This window comes from Manihot esculenta, chromosome 4, assembly GCF_001659605.2.
Source record: "Manihot esculenta cultivar AM560-2 chromosome 4, M.esculenta_v8, whole genome shotgun sequence".
Classification (NCBI taxonomy): Eukaryota; Viridiplantae; Streptophyta; class Magnoliopsida; order Malpighiales; family Euphorbiaceae; genus Manihot; species Manihot esculenta.
The window spans coordinates 4906768-4912767 of record NC_035164.2 but is presented as its reverse complement, the minus strand read 5'-3'; positions in this window follow the sequence as shown (position 1 = coordinate 4912767).

Below are 6000 nucleotides of genomic sequence, written 5' to 3'. Positions count from 1 at the left end.
AAACATACATGAACATAACTCTAAACTACTCCCCAAAAACCCTTTAGAATACCATGAAACAATCATAGAAAAACATGCAAAGGAGGGCTGGACAGGCACTTTCGGCGGCAGGTTCGGCGGCCGAAAGTCCCTCCAGAGCCGAAAGTCAGGCAGGTTCGGCGGCACCTTCGGCGGCTGAAACTCCCAGACAGAGACGAAACTCATGCATGTTCGGCGGCCGAAACTGCCCTCCAGAGACGAAAGTCCTCTTTCGGGGGCAGGCTTCGGCAGCCGAAGGCTGCCTCCACAAGCGGGTTCGGCGGCCGAACTTGAGTTTCTCCAAAGTGGCAGAAACTCAGCTCCCACATGCACAAACGCCTCCCAAACCTTTCAAACATGCACAAACCTATTCTACAACACTCCTAATCATTCACAAAAAAGCATACAAGTTCATAGGGGTCTCAAACAAGCCTAAACCCCAACTATAACACATCAACATACCCACATTGTTCATAAACACACATTAAACCCATAAACTCAAAACAACCTAAACATGCATTTCTACTTCATAAACTTGTATAAAACTTGTTTAAAACACAACATAAGCTAGAGATCGACTCTTACCTCTTGAAGATCGAGAGTAGAGGCGATCTAACTTGGAGTTGAAAGAGATTTTAGCTCCTTGGGTCTCCAAGCTCAAAACTTGTCCTTTTGCTCAAAAATCTTCAAAACAAGGTGAAAACTAGTGAAAATCGTGAAAGATTTGAAGGAAGAAACTCAAGATTGGTGAGGGGCGGCGGAGAGCTCACCTTGGCCGAAAATGGGGGAAAAGCTCGCCCGTTTTCGGCTAAGGGACCCCTTTATAGGTGGTTGGCCAGGCCACATTCGGGAGCCGAACGTGCCTCCGCATGCATGCCATGTTCGGTGGCCGAACATAAGGTTCGGCGGTCGAACCTGGACTTCCCTCACTTATGCTTTCGGGGGCCTAAAGCACTCTCGAAGTGCATGCATGTTCGGCGGCCGAACTTGAGGTTCAGCGGCCGAACCTGGGTCTTTCTCCAAGATTATTTTCATGCAAAAACTCATTTCTTTCTTGATTAAAACATAAAACACATTAAAACATTTTATACAAACATGGTTTTACCCTTCTAGAGGTCTCCGACACTCGAGATTCCACCGGACGGTAGGAATTTCGATACCGGAGTCTAATCGGGTATTACAATGGACTTGTCACCAATAGCCCTCTACACATTCCAATAGTGCCAGGGCGTAGAATGGGCCACTGGTCTTTCTCTTAACATAACATAACATAACATTTCAATGTGTCAGGGGCGTAGAATGGGCCTCGTCCTGGACTTCCATACCATACCGTATCATCTCATACCATATCATCTCAAGGGCCAATGGGTCATCCAACATCCATCCACATCAACAATAATTAATGCAATGCATCATATTCGTGAATTCTAATGCAAACAACCTAGTACATATCATGGTATTCGTGATGCATGAGCATGCTCGAAATTTATTTACTTTGAAATATAAAGATCCATTCTACTCACCTCAGGCTGACTCTGAACAGACTCTGAAGCAGCTATCTCACTACTGGGGTCCTCGGTTCCTCGGGTCCGAAACTACATAGGTGGACTCAAATGAAGGACCAAACATACACTAACATGACTCTAGACATCTCCCCAAAAACCCCCTAAAACACCATAAAACATTCATAGAAAACATGCAAAGGAAGGCTGAACAGGGCACTTTCGGCTGCACTTTCGACGGCCGAACCCCCTTCCAGATCCGAAAGCCATGCACTTTCGGCGGCATGTTCGGCGGCCGAAACTCTCCTCCAAAGCCGAAAGTCCAAACTTTCGGGGGCAGGATTCGGCAGCCAAACTGCCTCCCCAGGCAGGTTCGGCTGCCAAACATGGCTTCGGCTGCCGAACCTAAGTTCTTCCAGAATGGCAGAACTCAAGCCTCTTATGTACATTGCCTCCCAAACTCTCCAAACTCAAACCACATCATACAAAAACATGCATAAACACATCCTCAAGCATTTAGGGGCTTAAAACTAACCTATACCCCAACAACATTAACATAACAACACATTTAACATACATTTCATCATTTAACTCACACAAACCCTAACATTCTACAACTACCCTAAACATGCATCAAAGCTCTCTAAAACCCCTCAAAACTTTCATAAAACATAAAAGAAGGGTAGGATCTCCACTTACCTCTTGAAGATCGAGAGGAGAGGTGATCCAAACTCGAAGATAGGGAGAAATCGAGCTCCGTGGTCTCCAAGCTTCAAAACTTCGTTCTTAGCTCAAAAATCTTCAAAACAAGATGAAAGCTTGTCAAAAGCTTGAAAGATTTGAAAAAAAACATCAAAACTAACCATGGAAGGGCATGGACTCACCTTTGCCCGAAAATAGAGAAGAAAACTCGCTCATTTTCGGACATGGGGCCTTTTATAGGTGGCTGGCCAGACCACCTTCAGGGACCAAAGGTGCTCCCTAAGCCGCACTATGTTCGGCGGCCGAACATGAGGTTCAGCGGCCGAACCTAGTTTTCCTTCCTTGGTGCTTTTCTTTCAAAAACTCAATTTCTTTCTTACTTAAAACCTTAAAACACATGAAAAAATTTTAGAAAAAATATATTTTACCCTTCTAGAGAGTTTCGATACCCGAGATTCCGCTGGAAAGTGGGAATTCCGATGCCAGAGTCTAGCCGGGTATTACACAAGCATCAGGGTCTATCTATCCACCTCAATACCAACCTTATCCATAGGGACCTGGGTATCTGATGGCAGGTTCAATGGATTACTCTAGCTACCACCTGTACCCCACATACATGCCTTATCCTCCTTACTACCCACCATATCCACCCTACCATATGTTTTTGCCTCCACCCTTTTATCAGAACCTAGTAAACCCTAACCGAGAGAGTGCTGCACCACCATGTCCTCCCCCAATAGAAATAGTAATTCATGAAATCCAACCACCCAAACCTAGTCCATTAGTAGGGAGCAAAGCAAAAATGATGAATTACCTGAAGTTGGATGCTCCTAATTATAAGAAGGGTGATGACCCATTTGAGTACATCAAAGCAGTGAAGATGATAGCTGATAGGTTAGGAGCCAGTGATAGTAAAGCCATTCAGATGGCAGGATTCACTCTAAAGTACAAGAAAGCAAAGGAGTGGTTCAAGAATTAAATGGAGCCAAAGCTAGATAGCTTGTCCTGAGAGCAATTTGCAAATGAGTTTGCAGGATGAGCTTTTTCAGATAGTTCAAAGGAGTTGAAGGTGTTAGAGTTTAAGCAGTTAAGGCAGACTGAGGAGATGAGTATAGAAGAATACACAAACAAGTTTCTAGAGTTACTCCAGTATGTAGGTTAGGCTTATGACATTGACCAGAAGAAGGCTAGGAGGTATACCATAAGACTCCATGCTAGGTATTCCTCCCTAATCTTAGCAGCAGAGAGAGAAGAGAGTTTCGATACTATAGTGAATGTAGCTAGAAAAATGGAGGCTAGTGCCATCATTCAGGTAATAGTGAAGCAACAGGTGGCACAATCATCGGGTTCCAAGGCCTCGAGTACTTAAAAGTTTGAGTTCTCTTCTCTAAGTGCAACCACCACAGGAAGTAGAAAGTGGAATAAGTCCACTAAGAAGACTAATAAGAACAAGTTTTAGAATAGGTTAAAGTCTAGTCTGGGAATGGGCAGCGGCTCAAGTTCTGGTTCAAATAGCTTTGGATGTGTCAGATGTGGAAAGCTGCATAAAGAGTCTTGTTGGTTCGGGACTATAGCTTATTACAGATGTGGACAAGAGAGACACATGGCTCGTAAATGTCCCACTATAGCTAGGATGGCACAGTCCCAGCAGATAATTTCTAGTAGTGTAGCTCAGCTGGCAACTTTAGCTACATCTCGAGGCAAAGGGCGAGGTAGAGGAAGAGGGACAACCTCTTATACAGCAAGTTTCCAAGGATAAGGTCCTTCAGCACCAACACAAATTTTCACTATGACACAGTAGGGGTCAACACATCAAACACAGTGGTGTCAAGTAAACTCACTATTAGGTTTTCTGATGTATACTTATAGACCTTGGTACCTCTCATTCATTTATTTCTCTGAGGTCTATAGGTAGTTTGGGTTTGATAGCTTCTATGCTAGAGTATCCTCTTTGGATCAGTGGGTCCAAGTGTGATCCGTCTGTGGCAGAGTCAATCTGTCAGTTTAGTTCAATTATAGTTAAAGAAAGGTGTCTTACAATTGACCTTGTAGTTCTAGATTTGAATGATTTTGACTTTATTCTAGGGATGGATTGGGTCTCTACTCATGGTGCTACCTTGGACTATAGAGACAAGGTAGTTAAGTTTAGAGAACAAAATGGATCAAAAGTTGTTTGTCGAGGGGACAAGTCACATATGCCTAGAGATTTGATATCTGTCTTACAAACTCATAGGTTGCTTAGGAGGGGTTGTTAGGGGTTTCTTACTCATGTCAGAGAGTTTGAAGATCAGGTTCGGGAACTAGCTTCAGTGCCCATGATTAGAGAGTTTCTTGATGTTTTCCCATATGATCTGCCAGGTTTACCACTTGAGAAGGAAATAAAGTTTGAAATTGAAATGTTTATAGAAAGCAAATCCATCTCTATTTCTCCCTACAAGATGGCACTTGTCGAGTTGAAAAAACTAAAGAAATAGTTGCAAGAGTTGGTAGATAAGGTTTTCATTCGACCTAGTACCTCACTCTGAGGTGCTCTAGTGTTGTTTGTGAAAAAGAAGGATAGATCCCTAAGACTTTGTATTGAGTATAGACAGTTAAACAAAGTCACTACTAAGAATAAATATCCTTTACCCAAGATTAATGATTTGTTTGACCAACTAGCAGAAGCCGATTATTCTCCAAAATAGATTTGAGATTTCGGTATCATCAGTTGAGAATCAGAAAAGAAGACGTGCCAAGACAGCTTTCAAGACCAGATATAGATATTATGAGTTGCTAGTAATGCCGCTCGGACTGGCCAATGCCACTGCAGCATTCATGGATCTCATGAATAGAGTTTTCAGACAATTTCAGGATCATTGTGTTATTGTCTTTATTGATGATATCTTAGTGTATTCTAGAAATACAGAGGAGCATGCCTATCATCTAAGGAGAGTGTTGCAGACTTTGAGAGAACACAGGTTATATGCTAAGTTCTCTAAATGTGAGTTCTGGTTGAGGAGTATCTCTTTCTTGGGGCATGTAGTGTTAGAAAATGGGGCTAACCTAGAAGAAGCAGAAGTTTGTATAGTCAGATCAGTGTGAAGAGAGTTTTCAAGAGTTAAAGTGAAGATTGATGTCAACACCAGCATTAACTTTGTCTGTAAGTAACGAGGATTTTACAGTATTCTGTGATGCATCCCGAGTGGGACTAGGTTGTGAGTTAATGCAGAATGATAAGGTAATAGCTTATGCTTCTAAACAGTTGAAGAAGCATGAGTTAAATTATCCTACACACAATCTAGAGATGGTAACTGTGATCTTTGCTCTCAAGATGTGAAGGAACTACCTATACGGGGTGGAATGTGAGATCTTGACATATCATAAAAATTTGCAATACATCTTTAGTCAGAAAGAGTTGAATTTGAGGCAGAGGAGATGGGTAGAACTGTTTAGTGATTAAAATTACAAAATCTAGTATCATTCAGGTAAAGCAAATATAGTAGAAAATGCTCTTAGCCGAAAATCACTTGGCAGTTTATCCCATGTCTTAGTGGAAAGGAGTCTAATGGTGAAAGAGTTTTATAGGCTTGTTAATGAAGGCTTACAGTTAGAGTTGTCTGGTACAGGTGCTTTGGTGGCACAAATGAAAGTGACACTTGTGTTTCTGAAATAAGTAGCACAGAAACAGCACAAGGACTTAGAGTTGGTGAAAATAGCAGGAGTAGTTTAGCAAGGTAAGAATGGTGATTTCAGGTTTGACAACAAAGGAAATCTTCATTATGGAAACAAATTATGTGTA